The sequence below is a fragment of the Portunus trituberculatus genome, chromosome 26, assembly GCF_017591435.1.
Source record: "Portunus trituberculatus isolate SZX2019 chromosome 26, ASM1759143v1, whole genome shotgun sequence".
Lineage (NCBI taxonomy): Eukaryota > Metazoa > Arthropoda > Malacostraca > Decapoda > Portunidae > Portunus > Portunus trituberculatus.
In genome coordinates, this window is record NC_059280.1 from 2,478,738 (window position 1) to 2,499,528 (window position 20,791).

General features: G+C 38.9%; 1 long non-coding RNA gene across 1 annotated transcript; it reads left to right on the top strand.

Moving 5' to 3' along the window:
• Positions 1-5,652: 5,652 nt before the first annotated feature.
• On the top strand, positions 5,653-8,417 carry LOC123509196. Its single transcript, XR_006676153.1, has 3 exons — positions 5,653-5,805; positions 7,160-7,287; positions 8,325-8,417. It is a non-coding gene; the product is annotated as an uncharacterized LOC123509196 (long non-coding RNA).
• The last annotated feature ends 12,374 nt before the right edge of the window (positions 8,418-20,791 follow it).

Here is a 20,791-nt window from a genome sequence, read left to right on the forward strand (position 1 = left end):
TCATAATTTTATTTGTCTTTTTGCAGGCTTTTTTTTATAATTTATTTCCTTTTCCTTCAGTTTTCCAGTAGTTGGTGCGGATGTGAATGTTTTCTTTTCTTTTTCATACAATGTCCATCTTTTTTTATCTACTTTTTTCCCCATTTTGATTCTTTTATTGTTTCCTTACTTTATTTTGTCTTTCTTTCCATTTTTTTTTTTTCGCGCGGAAATTGATGCTTTTCAAATCTACATTTTTTTTTTTTGTCTATTTTTTGGTACTATTTTTATTCCTTTTATAATTTTCTTATTTCATTTGATCCTTCTTTCTAAATTTCAACTATATATGAAGTAGTATGAATAACTATCCAAAAATAAATGATAAATAAATAAAATAAATAAATAGATAAAACACACGGGCAAAACAAATACCAAGGAAAAACAAAATTATAAATTACAGAAATGAATTATTACAAACACAAACAGATAAAGACTTCCTTGCAAAAACTTAAAAAAAAAAAAAATAATAATAATAATAATAAAAAAATGAAGACAGCGCGGGGTTTTGTCTCTCGCTTGGCGCCAAACACATAAATAATTACATTCATTATTATCATTATTATTATTTTATCATTTTTTTTTGTCATAATGCACGTTCACCAAGCTCACCAGTCCAATAAATGTCACCAAACAACAGATTCATTCATTATACTTATTTTCATTTATTTTTTTTTCTATTTTTCAATGACACTATGGCTAAATAAACTCATTAATTATTTCCTTCACCACCTGAGACACGCCCATCACTCCCACGCCCATCTCAGCCCATTATAGCCTATCCATTACTTCATATACGCTCACCAACACCAATTAGGATCCCCATCATCACGCCCTCACGCCCATACCATCACACACCCATGATAGCCTACTACCACTACCCACTAAGTCCCCTATCATCACGCCCACACGCCCACAGCCACCCACGCCCATCACAGGCTACCTACTAGTTCATATACTCCCACCACCAACGACTAGAACAACCATCACTAAGCCCACACGCCCACAGCCACCCACGCCCATCATAGCCTACCACTACCCACTAATACCCCTATAATCACGCCCACACTACCGCACACGCCCATCACAGCCTACCCATTACTTTATGAACGCCCACCACCACCCACTAGATCGCCCATGATCACACCAACACGCCCACAGCCACCCACGCTCATTATAGCCTATTCATTACCTTATATACGCCCACCAACACCCACCAGGACGCCCATCATTACACTAACACGCCCACATCCTCACACACGCCCATCATAACCCACCACAACCCACTAGGACGCCCACCAGCCCATCAACACGCCCACAGCCATCCACGCCCATCATAGCCTACTAAAATATACCTTATCTTCAATATTTCAATAGATATTTGCATTACATCATGACATTAACCCCTTCAGTAGCATGACGCGTTTCCCTATTCATTCTGGTGATTTTCCACACCTTCACCAACTCATATGGGGGATTAAAATAGTCTTATCGTAGCCAAACTGTCTGAAAATGCTCTAGAACCGTGCTAAATTGTCTTAAAATATCCTTAAAACGTGCCAAGCTGTCTTAAAATACCCTCAAAACGTGCCAAGCTGTCTTAAAATACCCTCAAAACGTGCCAAGCTGTCTTAAAATACCCTTAAAACGTGCCAAACTGTCAAAAAAATGTACAAATAACGTGCCAAACTATCTTAATATGGCCTTAAAACGTGCCAAGCTGTCTTAAAATACCCTCAAAACGTGCCAAGCTGTCTTAAAATACCCTTAAAACGTGCCAAACTGTCAAAAAAATGTACAAATAACGTGCCAAACTATCTTAATATGACCTTAAAACGTGCCAAGCTGTCTTATAATGATCTAAAAAAAAAAAACACGAGTCTCCTTATTCTTTCTGGTGACTATTTGGTGATTTTGTACAGGTCCACCAACTCATGTGGGGGATTAAAATAGTGAAGACTGTGGCCATTAATCTTCTGATCCTTCATATTGTCAATAAAATGGTCTTATCGTAGTCAATCTGTCTTACACATCAAAACGCTACATATTAAACGAAATATTGAGGAAATGAAGGGTGACTTAAGTATTGTGGCTTGCTCCTCTTCATCCACCCTTTCTCCTTCCTTCCTCCTTATCCTCCTTTATTTCTCCTTTCTCCCTCCTTCTGCTACTATTACCTACAGACCTGAACCTAGAAACACACGAAAATACGTAGAAATCACCAGATATTAGGCGAAATATTGACGAACTGCGGGTTTGGAAAAGCGGCGCCAGCCTGAGGCTATGGTCATCACAGAGAACGGGAGAGCGGGGGTGACTCGGCTAAATTACGTAAATAATTTCATTTTAAAAATGACTTTTTGAAAAAACAAGGCCACGACCAAATGCTTGTTATTTTATGACGTGATAAATACTTAAACTAATTTTCAAAATATCAAAATATCTCCAGCTTAACTAGTTTAAAAAAAATGTCTAAATTAAGTACGTTAAAAGTACAAAAATATTTTAACCCATAAATCTCTTAAAACGTCCTGTAAAGTCAAGTAATTTTCACTTGGTGAGTATTCTATCACATTTCAGGGAGTCTGAGCTATCTTTTACGGCATTCTACAGCGAGTTAGACCGAGAAGCAGAAACGTGAGCAAATAAAATAAAGAAAAATAAGAGCTTTTTACAACAGCACCTATCACCATTTCAAAGGCCAACAATTTCACTCAATAGATTGTTTTCACTCTTAAAAGATGACAGACGATTCTTTGGTTTCATAAAGGCCCACTTATACCTTCAAATAAAAAAACTCAATTTGGAATTTGCTAAATTTTGACCGTTTTGGCAACTCATATTTAAGCTATAAAACACCACTAAACGCCACATATTGACCCAACACAGGCGCGGAACACACTTCAAACACAACGAACTATTTATAGAAAGCCTAAAAACACCATGGAAGCGTAATATTAGCGTTAGCAAATAATATGAAAAAAATAGTTTGACCCAGGCCCAGGCTGCCTTGGGTGGGACAGGGTCGGTGCTCGGGGGTCGGGGTGGGGCCAGGGGGGCGGGATGCATCAGCCGGGAATGAGAAAGGGGAAGGGCCGTGGCGGGGTCCATATGTTGCCTTTACCATGTCACCACAACAAAATTACGCCATATCGGAAATATATGACCACTTAATAGACTAGTGGGTGCATTCTGGGACATGCTTGGCTTACGGTAAGTGAAAAGAAATTAAATAAAAGCTGGTAATGATGACCTGCTTCATATCTATCACCTTTTCAATATCTGGGCACTGTTTTCACTCTCGCATGTAAAGGAAACCTACAATTAACTGAATGACCTTCAAAGTACCTTAAATAAGTGATCTTGAGGCAGTGTGGAGGGTTGTGGTGCTTGCTTCTTGCTGCTAAACACTGCAGGGAATATAGCAACACTGCACTTGGGTGTGTGTGTGTTTGGGTATATTTAGGTAGGTTCTGGAGGTGTTTGGGGGTGTTTAAGAGTGTTTACGAATATTTGAGATAAATAAGAGTGTGTGTGTGTGTGTGTGTGTGTAGCAAGACTGTACAGTACAGCCCACCACCACTGTTACCAGACCACTACTGGGCTACTGGCGCTTCGAGCCTTCCACCAGTAGCAGAATATGATAACTATCTATTACTAATGAGATGCTGCACTCATACAAATATCACATATCGATTTTTTTGTTATTGTGACATCTTTGTTTTCGTCATCGTGTCCAAAATTGGTTATTTGTCAAAGCAGCAAGTATTAAGTTACTCCAATATTTAAAAAAGGTAGGAAGGATGATGCGAATAATTATAGACCGATCAGTTTAACTAGTATAGTATGTAAGATCCTAGAGAAAATCATTAAGGGTAGTATTTGGGAGCATTTAAATGAGAATAGATTAATAGATCAGGGAGGTCCTGTCTTACAAATTTGCTCAATATCTTAGAATATATTACCAAGGAGTTAGATGATGGAAATAGCATAGATGTTATATATCTAGATTTTAGCAAGGCGTTTGATAAGGTACCACATAGGAGGCTAGTGTACAAATTGAGACTACATGGGATAGGGGGTAGGTTAGTTGATTGGATTTCTGATGGCTTTCTGATAGGAAACAGAGAGTAGTATTAAATGGGGCAATGTCTGAGTGGAAGGAAGTGGTTAGTGGGTACCCCAAGGATCAGTGCTAGGACCTCTTCTTTTCTTGGTGTACATTAACGATTTAGATATAGGAATTAGTAGCAAAGTATCAAAGTTTGCAGATGATACTAAGATAGCATGTGCAGTACAGGGTGAAAAGGACAATTACAGAATACAACGAGACCTGGACAGGCTGATAGCATGGGCAGACAGGTGGCAGATGGAGTTTAATTCTAAAAGTGTCAGGTTATGCATTTAGGTAAAGACAACACAAACTTTAACTATGAGATGGAGGGATGTTGGCTAGAGGCAGTAGAGGAAGGAAAGGATTTAGGAGTAGTGATAGACAGGACTATGAAATTTTCAAAGCAATGTTTAGAAGCAAGAAATAGGGCAAATAGGATCCTGGGTTTTATAAATAGAAATGTTAGTTATAAAAGTAAGGAAGTGGTGCGTAGCTTATATAATTCCTATGTTAGGCCCCATTTAGAGTATTGCATACAGGCCTGGTCACCCCACTATAGGCAGGATATCAACATGTTAGAAGCAGTTCAGAGAAGAGCAACTAGGATGATACCAGCATTAAAGCGCCTGGAGTATAGAGATAGATTAAAGGAATTAAACATGTTTTCATTTGAGAGGAGATGTATAAGAGGGATATGATAGAGTTATTTAAAATGTTCTCAGATACAAACTACATAGATGTGAGATCTTTCTTTACCTTAGAGGAAGGAAATAGGACTAGAAATCATGGCAGGAAGATTAGAAAGCAAGGCTGCAGGTTAGATATAAGAAAATATTTCTTTAGTCATAGGGTGGTAGACTTCTGGAATGCATTGCCAGAGACGGTTGTAAATAGCACTAGTTTGACAATGTTTAAAAACAGATTAGATAAGCACTTAAATTTATTAGATTTATAATTATGTATAACATCCTTCAAGTATGGCAACCTTTCAAAAATAGGGGCCAGTGAAGGAAGAGTTAGATTTTGGGCTACTTCAGGAGATAGGCAAGATAAAAAATCAAAATCTCCAATGTTATCAAATCTAGAGAGGATCTGCTCTACACATTCTCTTAGAAAATCTCTGCAGTGGGAATAAAACGATCTTACATCAGGATGATCATATCCAAGTTCTCTGGCTTTGCTCTGTACAATATTAGTTGCTGCTAGAAAATTTATATATTTTAATGAAATAAGCCAATTTCCTTAGAATTTCCTTAGATTTAGTAATTTCCTTAACATGATCCTTGTGACATAAAAATTTCCCTAAAATAAGGATATTTCCTTGAAAGTGGAAGCACTGTTTGCTATATGAAAACAGTGAAATTGAAAATACCAAAAGACATATTGTTAGAATTTTGGAGAAAAAGACAAAAACAGAAAAGAAATATGCAAAACTAAAAAGAAAAAAAAAAAAAAAAAAAAAAAAACAGACAGTGAATATAACAACAGTAAAATTAATAAACAGCAATATAAAAAACCCGGAGCGACAGGAAAACCCATCAGGAAGTGCCGTTCCAAAAGGCATTACTTCCGACACCAACCAGAACCAGCCAGAACACCCGTCATTGCTAGCTTGGAGTGTTGACATTGACAGCTTTTGAACATTTGTGGAGCAGGTGAGTTATTCCCAAGTGTGTGAGTGTACATGGTTATTAGGTGAAGTATGTAGAGTAGTGAGACGTGCCAATTAAGGTGAAAAAAGTCTGGTAAACTGAAAATAAGTGCGTCTTTAATAAGCAACTTTCGGGTTTTTTGTTGCCTCATTTGTGGTGGTCATTCCTGCGGTATTACTGCAGTGTTTCACCACAATCAGCTACGTGTTTTTTTTTTTTTTACCCACCTCAAGAGATAGAACTCCTGATTACGAGTAATTTGAACCCCATATATACTAGATGCAACCTTTTTGAATGGCGACACATTTTTTTTTTTTTTTCTTTATTTAAGCGTGTTTTGGTGTTTTGGTGATCAGCCGTGACAATAGCCTCGCCTCCCGCATCAAACCCTGCCGCACACTGATGGTGTGCGGCGGCTCGGCGGGCTCCGTGACATACCATTGTCTGAGCATGGGCTTAATTGTTTACGCTGATTGAATCTGTTCTTTGATAGGTTAGGTTAGGTTAGGGCCAATGAAAAAAAAAAAAGCATAATTATTTCCACCAATCACGACGGCCCCTGAGATTAGGTTTAGTTGGGTTAGGTTAGGTTAAGTTTAGTTAGGTTAGGTTCGGTTGTATTAGGTTTGGTTAGATTAGGTTTAGTTAGGTTAGATTAGGTTAGGTTGGGTTAGGTTAGGTTCTTTTCTGGAGGAAACTAATTTTTTCAGGTAGATTTCGGCTTGTTTTTAATTCATTTACCAGTTGTTTTTTTATGGAAATCATAATATGTTTCGGGGCTGTAAAAAAAAATTGGTTGATTTGTGCCAAAACAAGTGGTATTTTAATTAAAAGCAAGCCAAAATCTACCAGAAAAAAATAGTTTCGTCCAGAAAGGGCAAGGTAGTGAAACTCTGTAGGTTTACTATTCCTACCCTCCTACGCCTTGTTGCGCCCCATATTGCCTCCATAGATAGCTTATGCACCCATACAACTTCCATATCCGTAATAGTGTGATAGTTGAAGTGGTTACTGAGATATGGTGGTGTTATTGTGTTAGGCAGTGTCCGCCATCCTGCCTGCCACATCGGCCATTTCTGTGTTAACTATTTTCAGTTTTTCTCATTTACTACGCCCCCATATTGCCTCTGTAGGTAGTTTGTGCACTCCCATATGCTTGATAGTTTGATAGTTGAAGCAATTACTGAGATATGTTGGTGTTATTGTGTGTTAGGCAGTGTGCATCACCCTGCTTCAGTGCCTCCCACATAGACCCTTTTCTGTGTTGGCCTTTAGTCAGTTTTTCTCCTTTCCTACGCCTTGTCACGCCTCATTTATACTATTACTACCACTACTATAACAACTATCACTATTCCAGAGGTGCACCATGGCTTGCCACAATGTCACAACTGGTCCTTGGAGAGCCGCTGGTGGTGACGGGCTGCCTGTGTCCTCTCTGCGGCAAAACTCCACAAATACTCCACTCACCAAGTTCCAGAGGGAGAGGTGAGTGTGTGTGGGTGTGGGAGAGGTGTCTGCAGGTGTGCTGTGAGTGTGGTGGGTGTGTAAGTGTATTTTTTGTAAGTTTTTGTAATGTCAGCTATAGCTATGTAGGTATATTGTTTATTTTTTTTGGTGTGGGTTGGCTAGGGTAGACTTATTGTAGGTGTTTTCCAGGTGTGATTTGAGGGTTGTTTTGGGTGTGTGTGTGTGTGTTTTGTTGTGTGATGCAATATTTTAAGGTAATTTTTGGTGCTTTTTGTTTAGGTAATGTTTGTCTTGTTTCCTCTATATCTCCCTCCACAGGTTACCTCCAGGCTTTTCCTTCCATAGACTATTTCCTCCATGTTTCCTCCACCTTCCCTCCAATTTTGACTCTCCTATCTCACTTCTATCATAGTCAAAATAGTACTTTTCTAAATCTCACTTCAAAACCTGACAATTTTTCTAATTTTTCCCTCCACTATCTGCTTTTCTTTCCTCCATATCTCCCTCCACACACCAAGCTGTATACTGTGCTGGTGTGTGCGGGTGTGGGAAAGGTTTCCGCAGGTGTGGTGTGTATGTGGTGCGTGCGTGTGTGTGTAAGTGTTTTTTTTTGTGTAAACTATATATTTTTTTGGTGTGTGTTTTTTACGTTTTCCAGTGTTTGCAAAGAGTTGTTTATGATTTGCTGGTGTGTGCAGGTGTGGGAATGGTGTGTGCTGGTGTGGTGTGTGTTTGGTGAGTGTGGGATGTGTGATAGCATGTTTTTTCTTACAATTTTGTCTCATGAACATCAATTTTTTTCACTTGTTTTGGCCAGAAAATATTTGTCTTTTTAAAATCCTTCTATTACCACCACCATCACCCCCACCACCACCACTACCACTGTCCAACCACACCCACCACCACCACCACTGTCCAACCACACCCACAACCACCACAAACAACCAACATTACCACATCAGATGCTCACAAAACCACACCATTTCACTACCACCACTAGTACTAGTATAACCACCACCACTACTACTACCACCACCACCTCCTCCTCCCAACAGGATCACCAGACACCACCGGCCGTACTAAAGGAAGTTGCTCTATGTAGGGATGGAACATGGCATCTGCACCAGCTGGGACACACTTAGCCAACTGTGAGTATTGAAGGCTGTTTTAGGGTGTTTGAAAACTTTGAGGGTGTTTAAGGCTACTTTAGGATGTTTTAAGGCTGTCTCAGGGTATTTTTAGGCTGTTTTAGATTGTTTAAGGCTATTTTAGGGTGTTTTAAGAATTTTAGGATGTTTAAGGAGTTTTAGGCTATTTTAAGGGTGTTTAAGGCTGTTTTAGTGTTTTTTAAGGCTATTTTAAGGTTATTTAAGGGTGTTTAAGACTGTTTCAAGTATTTTAGGCTATTTTAGGGTGTTTTAATGGTGTTTCAAGATATTTTAAAATTTTGGCTCCTGAAGTGATGAAGTGTATGCCCACGCCATCGCTCCATCAGTGCTTCATCTACTCGCTTTGTGTGTTTTTTATGATTCAGTAACAAAGTGACTAAGGGCCGTACCAAGAGTCGCGAAGGCCAAGGCACGGACCTTCCCTTCGACCAGCAAGGCAAAGCCTTCGCCCTTACCTTCAATCCATACCAAGAGTCGCCGTGGAAGGTAGGGCCGAGAGGTCTGCCGCTAGCATGAGTTGGTAACAGTTGTTTCAGTATTGGTATAACTGTAATCCGGATTTGAGCTCCACGAACAACAACAAAACCACAGTGCGTGCTACAAGAATGGAGGGAAGAAGCTGTGACCGGGCCAAACCACTCACGCACGAAGAGAGAATATTGATTCTCAATCTTGTAAAAGAGAATAAAGACTTGCAAGACCGCTCAACAAACCCAGCTAGCCTTCACAAGAAAAAAATTAGCTTGGGAGGCGATCACCAAGTCATTTAATGCCATTAACATTTTTTTTTATATTAAGATATTTATAGCTAAATAAAATTCAAGATTTTAGCATCAGCTGGTGCTTAGAGAGAAATGACAATGTGAAAAGAGGCAGGCTCAGGTAGTGAGTAACAAGCCCACATGTGATCAGAGTTATTGAATATCTGTGTTCTCAAGCATTCCTTATTGAAACCTGGCTTGCCACACACTTAAATAATTTTTCTTCTTTTCAAGTTTTGTATATGTATAGCAGTTCTGAATGTTTATTGTTGTTGCTCAATTTCACTATGTGTTTATAACAGGTTTATTCAACAACTTTACAGACTGCAGTGTTTTCATAATTTCCAGAATTCTTAACTTTCTTTTTTTTTTTTGTATCCTTCCATTATCCCTAAAGTGGTAATTTATCATGTGTTCGGAAATCACTGTCTTACAAAATCCATATCAAGAAACAGTGGTAATTCATTACAAGAGTTGAGAAATTTGTATTCTTTGGGATCTGCTAGACCACAATTTGTATGCATATCATTAAAAATTCCATAGTTAACACATTAGTATAGTCAATCATGAATTACATTAATCATGGCCTGAAATGGTTTGGATACAGGACTATACATCTTGAGAACTACCTACAATACTGTCAGTATACCTAGACTTAAATCCTTGCACATCACACCCAACTCAGTGAAAAGTTATCTGTTGACTTAGCTTTAACATTATTGCACTCAATGCTTATGTCACTCACTGTCTTTGTTGAGAGAGAGAGAGAGAGAGTTTGATAAGTCCTGGGTTAGTGTGAAGTGGGGTGCTTGTGAAATTCTCTCTACATCCCTACATAGTAGTACATCTTTGTGGTTTTGTTTTAAACCTGCTTATACAGGCTAGTATTTACCTTGTGACTGGCTTTTCTTTGCATACTTTGACAGCCTTCTGTCTGTTGGCAGTTCACTAGTCACTTCCTATTCTCCATTAACCCATGCACATATTTGGTCTTTAATAGGCTTGGATGATGAGCTCACTAAAGAAAATATTTATTACCATGAAATAAACAGTGTAACTTTCCTGACAAACGAAAACAAGCTTCATAAAACAGCTAGATGGCGAGCTTTCTGGATCCACTGCGTTCTTCCACCTCGCGATTTTAAGGCGATCCGTCACTATTATAAAAAAGAATAGTAACTTAAGTGGAAACATAACTATCGGTTTTCCGAGATTGAAAATATTACTTGATGTTGATTTTAGTTCATACTATTCGTTGGTCACTCCAGCTTACGAAAATTATGAAATATTTCTTCGAAGGTCATGTGGAAGACATGGGGGCACCCATGCCTTCCCTTCGACCTTCTCTCTGCTCTTTGTTCCAATAATGACAGCGACTCTTGGTACCACATTACCTTCCCTTCTACCCTCGACCTTAAACCTTCGTGACTCTTGGTACGGGCCTAACTGTTTTCAGGGACACTGGGTATGGTGGGTTGGGGGGGAGGGACCGTGTGGCCTGAGGGAGGGGTGGTGGCCGGCAGGCAGTGTGTTAGTGACCAGTGTGGTGTAATGGTGTCATCATTGTCACCCTTGAGGGATTCTGAGGGTGAGCTGGCTCTATTAGATGAATTACAGGACTCTGAGGACAATGAGAGTCAATCAGAAGGACTCATTAGTGACTCACATGAGGAATATTTGCCAGAAAAGGACAGTGAGGCCAGGAGCTCCCAGGAAGAAAGTGATGGAAGCAGTGAGGATGACAATTAAGGGAGATGGAAAGCATATATGTTGATTTAGAAGGGTGTATGGTTTTAAATGTCAACATGGAAGCAGCGAGGATAAGAATTAAGAGAGATGGAAAGCATATGTGTTGATTTAGAAGAGTGTATGGTTTTAAATGTGGACATAGAAGTGTGGAGGATGAGAATTAATGAAGATTGAAAGCATATATGTTGATTTAGAAGAGTGTACAGTTTAAAATGTGGACATGGAATTGTGGAGGATGAGAATTGAGAGATGAAAGCATATGTGTTGATTTAGAAGAGTGTACGGTTTAAAATGTTGACATGGAATTGTGGAGGATGACAATTAATGGAGATGGAAAGCATAAATGTTGATTTAGAAGAGTGTGCAGTTTGAAATGTGGACATGGAAGTGTCGAGGATGAGAATTAAGAGATGGAAAGCATAGATGTTGATTTAGAAGAGTGTACAGTTTGAAATGTCAACATGGAAGCAGTGAGGATGACAATTAAGAGAGATGGAAAGCATAGATGTTGATTTAGAAGAGTGTACAGTTTAAAATGTGGACATGGAAGCAGCAAGGATAAGAATTAAGGGAGATGGAAAGTATATATGTTGATTTAGAAGAGTGTACAGTTTAAAATGTGGACATGGAAGCAGTAAGGATAAGATTTAAGGGAGATAGAAAGTTTATATGTTGATTTAGAAGAGTGTACAGTTTTAAATGTGGACACAGAAGTGTGGAGGATGACAATTAAGAGAGATGGAAAGCATTTATGTTGATCTAGTAGAGTGTATGGTTTAAAATGAAGACATGGAAGTGTGGAGGATGACAATTAATGGAGATGGAAAGCATGTATGTTGATTTAGAAGAGTGTACAGTTTTAAATGTCAAGACAAAAGCAGTGAGTATAAGAATTAACAGTGTTGGAAAGCATAGATGTTGATTAGAAGAGTGTACAGTTTTAAATGTGGACATGGAAGTGTGGAGGATGAGGAGCGGCCAGGCAGCTCTGCACTGCATGCTTCCCTCCATACTTTCTCTGTCTTATCTGATCCCTTTGCTGACCAGCGTCCCGGTACTGGTCCGGTCCTGACTGAGGATTTTTGTGGCTTGATCCTGATGTACCAAGGAATGACATGAGTGGTCTGCACTGCTTCCAGCTCTTCATGTCTCAGACGATGTGGTACAGTCGCTGTGTGTGTGGACCAATGTCCCGGCAGCCAAGCTTTTGTGGACAACCCAACAATAAATCACAAAAGTTTATGGCAAAAAGTGGCTTCATGTCACAAGGGATGAAATGAATGTCTTCCTGTCAGCAAAACAGAACACGGTGCGGGGGGGGTTGTGCAGTGCAGGGTGGCAGAGTTGCTGGCAAATGGTTCATGATAGATGTGCCATTTTAAAAGGTTTTCACACATAAATATCTTTTTTTATTTATTAATTTTTATTAGTACTGTATGTAGCCAGTGTATCACTTGTGTCACTATGTATCTTGTATTATCACTTCACTTATTCACTTATTCTCTATGTGTCACTGTCAAGCACTTCACTTACTTACCCACTGCTTCAATAACACTCTGAATTTATGGCCTCCGCACACTGAAACACTAAGGTCTCTCTCTCTCTCTCTCTCTCTCTCTCTCTCTCTCTCTCTCTCTCTCTCTCTCTCTCTCTCTCTCTCTCTCTCTCTCTCTCTCTCTCTCTCTCTCTCTCTCTCATATTAATCCAGTTTTATTTATTTCAGATTGTGTTAAGAATATGAAGAAAGACAGACCAAGACAAGAAGAAGAGGAGGAAGAAGAAGAAGAAGAAGAAGAAGAAGAAGAAGAAGAAGAAGAGGTGGAAGAAGATGAGAAGAGGAGAAGAAGAAGAAGAAAAAAAAAAAAAAGGTAAAATAATAAATATTGTCATTTTATAAATTTTTTTGCTATTTCTCTCTCTCTCTCTCTCTCTCTCTCTCTCTCTCTCTCTCTCTCTCTCTCTCTCTCTCTCTCTCTCTCTCTCTCTCTCTCTCTCTCTCTCTCTCTCTCTCTCTCCTCCTCCTCCTCCTCCTCCTCCTCCTCCTCCTCCTCCTCCTCCTCCTCCTCCTCCTCCTCCTCCTCCTCCTCCTCCTCCTCCTCCTCCTCCTCCTCCTCCTGTACTAATACTATTACTATTATTACTATCCCATTGTGACCTGTGTGACCTCTGATCTTTTGCCACAGGACTCCCTGGACTGCGACTTCACTGTGACCCGAGAGGAGGTGGCCACTCAAAGCTGAGGTCACACGGCTTCCTTCCTTATGCAGGTCAGTGGTGTGGTGTGTGGTGTGAAGTGTGGTTAGGTTAGGTTGGGCTGGATAAGATTTTGAGGACATTTTTGAGGCAGTTTGGCATGTTTGATGGGTATTTTAAAATAGTTTGGCATGTTTTAAGGGCATTTTAGACAGTTTGGCATGTTCTAAGGGCATTTTAGACAGTTTGGTATGTTTTGAGGACATTTTAGACAGTTTGGCATGTTTTGAGGGTATTGTAAGACAGTTTAGAGGCCATGTTAAGACAGTTTGGTATGTTTTGAGGACATTTTGTTACAATTTGGCAGGTTTTGAGGGCAATTTATAACAGTTTGGCTGGTTTTGAGGGTATATTAAGACAATTTGGGAGGTTTTAAGGAAATTGAAGATAGTTTGGCAGGTTTCAAGGCCATTTTAAGACAGTTTGGCAGATTTTGAGTGCAATTTAAGACAGTTTGGCAGGTTATGAGGATATATTAAGAGTTTGACATATTTGAGGGCATATTGAGACAGTTTGGCATGTTTTAAGGGCATTTTAAGACAGTTTGTTTGGTTGAGTTGCGTTCAGTTCAGTTTACAACATAGTGAAGGTGACTCAATGTAAACAGTGCATCTCTCATTACAGGAAAGTCAAGCCAAGCCAAGACAAGCCACGCCACAACACAACACAAGCCTTCTACAACACCTACAGCCATCAGCAACACCCAGGGTACAAGACAACACCTAAGCCATGAAGAAGAGTTAGGATAGATTAGCAGTTTGTCATGTTTTTTTTTTTTTTTTTTAAGGACATTTTAAGACAGTTTGGCATGTTTTTATGGTATTTTAAGATTATTTGGCATGTTTTTGATGGCATTTGAAGAAAGTTTGGCTGTGATAATACCATTTTATTGACATTAGGAAGGGTGTATGGAGGTGACAATATCAATGGGCACAGTTTTCACTATTTTAATCCCCACATGAGTTTGTGAAGCAAGTGTTGGATTCTCAGGACAAAGATGCAGTGTGCTTGTTAAGAGATTCACTCAGCGCTCACTCAATCATTCACTTACTGAGCTCAGAGGAATGAAGAATGTGCATTGTTGCTGCTTGTGTGTCAGTCAAAGGGCTATATTCACAAACAATTTACTCTCACCACGACTGCTTTCCAAGGCCACAGAGATGACTGGCAGGGTTTTCAAGAGTGTTTCTCCAGTTAATAATGTAGAAATGTAGTCACTCTGCCTCTAGAACCATAAAACACGATTAAAAACGCTTTATTCTCCACCATGACTATTTTCCAAGGCCAGAAATGATTGGCAGGGTTTTCAAGAATGTTTCTCCAGTTAATATTGTAAAAATCTTGTCATTCTGCCTTTAGAACTCTCTCTCTCTCTCTCTCTCTCTCTCTCTCTCTCTCTCTCTCTCTCTCTCTCTCTCTCTCTCTCTCTCTCTCTCTCTCTCTCTCTCTCTATCTCTCTCTCTCTCTCTCTCTCCCTCTTTAGTATTGAAAGAGTTGGTTTGTAAGATTGTGTCACTTCAAAACCAAACATTTTCATCTTTGAATATTTGTTAACTTGAAAAATTGTTTAAGAATATTTTGTGAAGTTGAAAATTTGTTCAGATTTCCACAGTGAAGACTGGCCATTAATCCTCTGATGTTTATGGATCTTTGTTAATGGCAATGAAATGGTCTAATGGTACACAAATCTCAAGATAAAAATGTGTCCCAGTACTGAAGGGGTTAAATAGTGAAGACTGTGGCCATTGATCGTGTCACCTCCATAGACCCTTGCTAATGTGAATAAAATGGTCTAATGGTACACGAATGTCAAGGTAAAATGTGTCCTAGTACTGAAGGGGTAAAAATAGTGGAGATTGTGGCCATTAATCTTCTGCCTTCTTTAGACCTTTCCAAGTGTCAATAAAATGGTCTAATGGTATCCAGATCTCAAGGTAGAAATGTGTCCCATTACTGAAGGGGTTAAAATAGTGAAGACTGTGGCTATCATTCTTCTGCCCTCTATAGACCTTTCCTAATGTCAATAATATGTCTAATGGTACACAAATCTCAAGGTAAAAATGTGTCTCAGTATTGAAGGGGTTAAGATAGTGAAGAATGTGGCCATTAGTCTTTTGACGTCTATAGATCTTTTCTACTGTCAATAACATGGTCTAATGGTACACAAATCTCAAGATGTCCCAGTATTGAAGGGGTTAAAATAATGAAGAATGTGGCCATTAATCTTCTGACCTCTGTAGATGTTTCCTAATGTCAATAAAATGGTCTAATGGTACACAAATGTTAAGGTAAAAATTTGTCCCAGTACTGATGGCGTAAAAATGGTGAAGACTGTGGCCATTAATCTTCTGATGTCTATAAGCTTTTCCTTATGTCAATAAAATTGTCTAATGGTACACAGATCTCAGGGTAAAAATGTGTCTCAATACTGAAGGGGTTGAAATAGTGAAGACTGTGGCCATTAATCTTGTGATCTCCATACACCTCTCCTAATGTCAATAAAATGGTCTTAATGGTACACAAATCTCAAGGTAAAAATGTCTCCTAGTACTGAAGGGGTTAAAATAGGGAAAAGACTGGCCATTAACCTTGTGACCTCCATAGACCCTTGCTAATGTCAATAAAATGGTCTAATGTCAATAAAATGGTCTAATGGTACACAAATGTTAAGGTAAAAATTTGTCCCAGTACTGAAGGAGTTAAGATAGTGAAGATTATAGCCATTATTCTTGTGCCCTCCATAGACCCTTCTTAAAGTGAATAAAATGGTCTAATGGTACACAGATCTCAAGGTAAAATGTGTCCCAGTACTGAAGGGGTTAACATGCCACATTATCCCTTACACAGAATGATTATTTAGGTTACAACTTTGCCCACTAAGACTAAGGTAACAGTAATTGTAATGGGAGGCACTGCAAGGTTTTCTTCATTTTCAGAATTCTTATTTATTTATTTATTTTTCTGTCAGCTTTATTTCTCACCCAAAATTGTTAAGCTGCTCCCAAGGGATAATTTACCCCAGTTTGGGAACCACTGTCTTGGAAGGTCTCATAAAATACTGAATTTCTGTGGCAAGGTGCTGGAAATGTGTGTGTGTGTGTGTGTGTGTGAAAGTTTTTTGGGGTTGGGTTTTGAAATAAGTTTGTGTTTTATACTGTGAATTTGTTTATGTGAAGATTTTTTTGTGTTTTGAAGTGAGGTGAGGCTGTGTGGCAGTGTGCATTAGGATCTGGTGAAATGTGTGTATATGTGTGTGTGTGTGTGTGTGTGTGTAATTCACTGTTTGATCTGGTGCAGTCTCTGACGAGACAGCCAGACGTTACCCTACGGAACGAGCTCTGAGCTCATTATTTCCGATCTTGGGATAGGCCTGAGACCAGGCACACACCACACACCGGGACAACAAGGTCACAACTCCTCGATTTACATCCCGTACCTACTCACTGCTAGGTGAACAGGGGCTACACGTGAAAGGAGACACACCCAAGTATCTCCACCCGGCCGGGGAATCGAACCCCGGTCATCTGGCTTGTGAAGCCAGCGCTCTAACCACTGAGCTACCGGGCCGTGTGTGTGTGTGTGTGTGTGTGTGTGGGCAAGATTGGTTAAGTGTGTGTGTGTGTGTGTGTGTGTGTGTGTGTGTGTGTGTTTTACAGGGCCTGGGCTTTATACTCGTGTGGCCCCATCTCCATATCTACAGTCTACACACATCCAACTTTCCTTTAAAACTATGCACACTCCTCGCTGACACCACCTCCTCACTCAGACCATTCCACACCTCCACACATCTCTGTGGGAAACTATATTTCTTCACATCTTTCAAGCATATTCCTTTTGGCTATCTTTATACTATGCGATCTCGTAGTTCTATTTAAATTTTCCTCTCTCAACATCATTTGCTCATTATCCACTTCATCCAAACTGCTCAACAGTTTATAAACCTGTATTAAATCTCCTCTTTCTCTTCTTTGTTCCAAGGTAAGCAAATTCATTTCTTTTAATCTTTCCTCAGGTCATTTCTGCCAATTCCGGAACCATTTTTGTTGCTATTCTCTGCAATCTCTCCAACTTCCTTATATGCTTCTTTTTATAAGGGGACCAAACCACCCCAGCATATTCCAATCTTGGTCTAATTACCGTACTAATTAATTTCTTCATCATATCTTTATCCATATAATGGAAGGCTAATCCAATATTTATAATCAAATTATATATTTCTCCAAACATCTTGTCAATATGAGCCTCAAACTGCCCATGGTCTTGTATTATCACTCTCAAATCCTTTTCCTTTTCCACCTTTTTCAACACTACTCCTTCACCCATCTTATATGACCCTCTTGGCCGTCTTCCACTCTTCCCCATCTCCATTACATGACTTTTGTTCAGATTAAATTCCATCTCCCACCTCTTGCTCCACTCCCAAATCCTATCTAGATCTGCCTGTTAAATTTCACAATCTTTTCACTCTTCACACACCTACACAATTTCGCATCATCCGCAAACAAATTAATATAACTGTTTACTCCTCTGGCATATCATTAATATAGACAAGGAAAAGTATAGGTGCCAGCACTGAACCTTGTGGGACTCCACTCTCCACCACCAACCAGTCCGACTTTGCATCCCTTATTACCGTTCTCATCTCCCTCCATCTCAAATAGTTTTCCATCCATTTTAACAATTTTCCTTCAGTCCTCCATAAATCTTTAATTTCCATAGCAGTCTCATGTGAGGTACCTTGTCAAAAGCTTTTTCAAATCCAAATATACACAGTCCATCCATCCTCTCTCTCTTGTATTTTGTCAACCACTCTCAAAATAAAAGCTCAGTAGATTTGTTACACATGACCTCCTTTCCTAAAGCCAAATTGATGATCCGATAATAACTTATGATCCTCCAAGAACCGTATCCAATATTTCTTTATCACCCTCTCACAAATCTTACCGACCACAATTGTTAGTGACACAGGTCTATAGTTAAGAGGCTCTTCCTTACTGCCTCCCTTATAAATGGGCACCACTTCAGCTCTTTTCCACTCCACCGGTACTTCCCGGTTTCTAATGAGCACCTTATAATATCATATAATGGATCAATCAATTCTTCTCTACATTCCTTCAATAATTTTCCTGAAACTTCGTCTGGTCCCATCGCTTTATCATCTTTAAGTTCCTCCAACATTTTATATAACTCCTTTTTAGGTATCTTAATGTCATCCATGTGCACATTTCCTTCTACATTTTGAGGCTTTACAAACATTGTTTCTTTAGTAAATACTTGTTGAAACCTATTATTTAGCAATTCCGCGATATTCCTAGGGTCATCTACTATCCCTTGCTCTCCTTTTAATCTTTCAATGGACTCTCTCTTTTAAGTTTACCATTTATGAACCTGTAAAACAATTTTGGATGTTCCTTACTCTTGTCTACAATATCTTTTTCAAATTTTCTTTCTTCCTCCCTCCTTACCCTCACATACTCATTTCTCGCCACTCTATAATTCTCCTTATTTAGTATATTCCTGTTCTTTTTCTATCTTTTCCAAGCCACATCTCTCATTTCTTTAGCCTTAACACAAGTTGCATTAAACCAATCCTTTCTTCCTTCCTCTCTCGGTTTATACTGTGATACAAATTTCATAACTCCTTCTTTATAATATTTCATAAAAATCTCATATTTTTTTTGCACTTCTCTGATTTGTAACATCTCCTCCCAATCTAATGTTCTAAAATAATTGTTCAAATTTTGTGTGTTCATCTTACTATAATTCAATCTACCACTCCTGTATGTCTCATCTCTCCTTCGCTGTGTTATTGCCATCTGCATCTCCATAACCACATGATCACTCTTCCCCAATGGACATTTATATTGTATATCCCACATAGGTACACTTCTCGTGTTAACACCAAATCCAGTCTAGCGGGTTCATCATCTCCTCTATATCGAGTATTTTCTTTCACCCTCTGTTCCATCATATTTTCCATCATTAGATTAAGGAATCTCTCTCCCATGCTTCCTCTCCAACACCACTTACTAGATTTTCCCAATCCACTTCTTTACAATTAAAATCTCCTACTAGTATCACCTTTCTTTTTCCAGTTTCCACTTTGCAAACTCTGTAAAGTATCCTTGATCATATTGTCGTATTCCTTAATGTCCAAGAATTTGTTTTAGGAGGTACATAGGTCACCATGATTATTAATTCTTTTCCATCACTTTTTAACCTTATGCTTATCACTTCTGCATTGTTCTTCCCATACCAAACCTTATCCACATTTATCTCCTTCTTCGTCATAATCATAACTCCTCCTCCACCTTTACCCTCTCTATCCTTTCTCCATATATTATATTTATTATCCAAATTTACCTTTGTTTTTCATGTAATTTTGTCTCCGTCAAACACACTATATCAGGCTTGCAATTCTAATCTACTTGACAGTATTCCATCTATATTAGTATACATTACGGTCCACCTACTGGTCCCTCTAGGGGTTCCTCTGCATTCCTTCTTTCCACATACCATTTTTTGACTCCTATAACTCTCCAAAAAAACTTTTCCTTTTCCTCTTCAGACTGTTCATTATTTTTTCTTCTTGCCTCTTCCAACGATTCAATATATCTTCTCCTCTCTTCCTGTGTGTGTGTGTGTGTGTGTGTGTGTGTGTGTGTAAGGGTATGCTCACACTACAAGCAGAGCGGTCCGGTTAGGTGTTCACACAATAAGCAGAGCAGGGTGACCTACACAAGAATTCTGGGTGTCCTCTTAGCCACAGAGCAGGTCGGGCAGGCAACAATATGATAAAAAAAAATAATAATAATAAATAAATAAATAGTGTCAAATTCCACAGTGTTTACCTGGAAGGACAACAAAAAATTTGACGATATATAAAGGAACGTGAAATTCTGTTGGTAAAGTCATTGTGTGTGTGTGTGTGTGTGGCTCACTGATCTGTACAGTGTGTTTTTCTCTCTTTCTCTCTCTCTCCTTCTTTCTTTTATGTTTCCTCTTCTTCCTTTCATTTTTCCTCAAGGGATGGAACAGCTGTAGGAAAATAAGAAAAAAGTGTTTTCCTTTCATGTATAGGACCAGAATATCACTTCCTTCTCTCTTTTTCTCTCTCTTCCTTCGTTCTTTTATATTTTCTCTTCTTCCTTTCATTTTTCCTCAAGAGATGGAACAGCTGTAGGAAAAAGGAAAAGGGTTTGTGTTTTCCTTTCATATATAGGATCAGAATATCACTTCCTTTTCCTCTCTTCTTTTCTCTCTTTTTTTTTTTTTTTTTTTTTTTTTTTTTCGTCAGTTTCCTTTCATTTTTCCTCAACGGATGGAACAGGTGTGGAAAAAAGAAAAGTGTTTTCCTTTCATGTATAGGACGAGAATATCACTTCATTCTCCTCTCTTTTCTCTCTCTTTCTTTCTTTCTTTCCTCTTCCTTTCATTTTTCCTCAAGGGAAGGAACAGCTGTAGAAAAAAAAAAAGTGTGTTTTGTTTCATGTCTAGGACCAGAATATCACAAAATCAGCTTTTCTCAGCAGACTATTAATATAAAGAGTCAAATTGTACCAGAACTATGCACAGTCTGGTCATTGATTG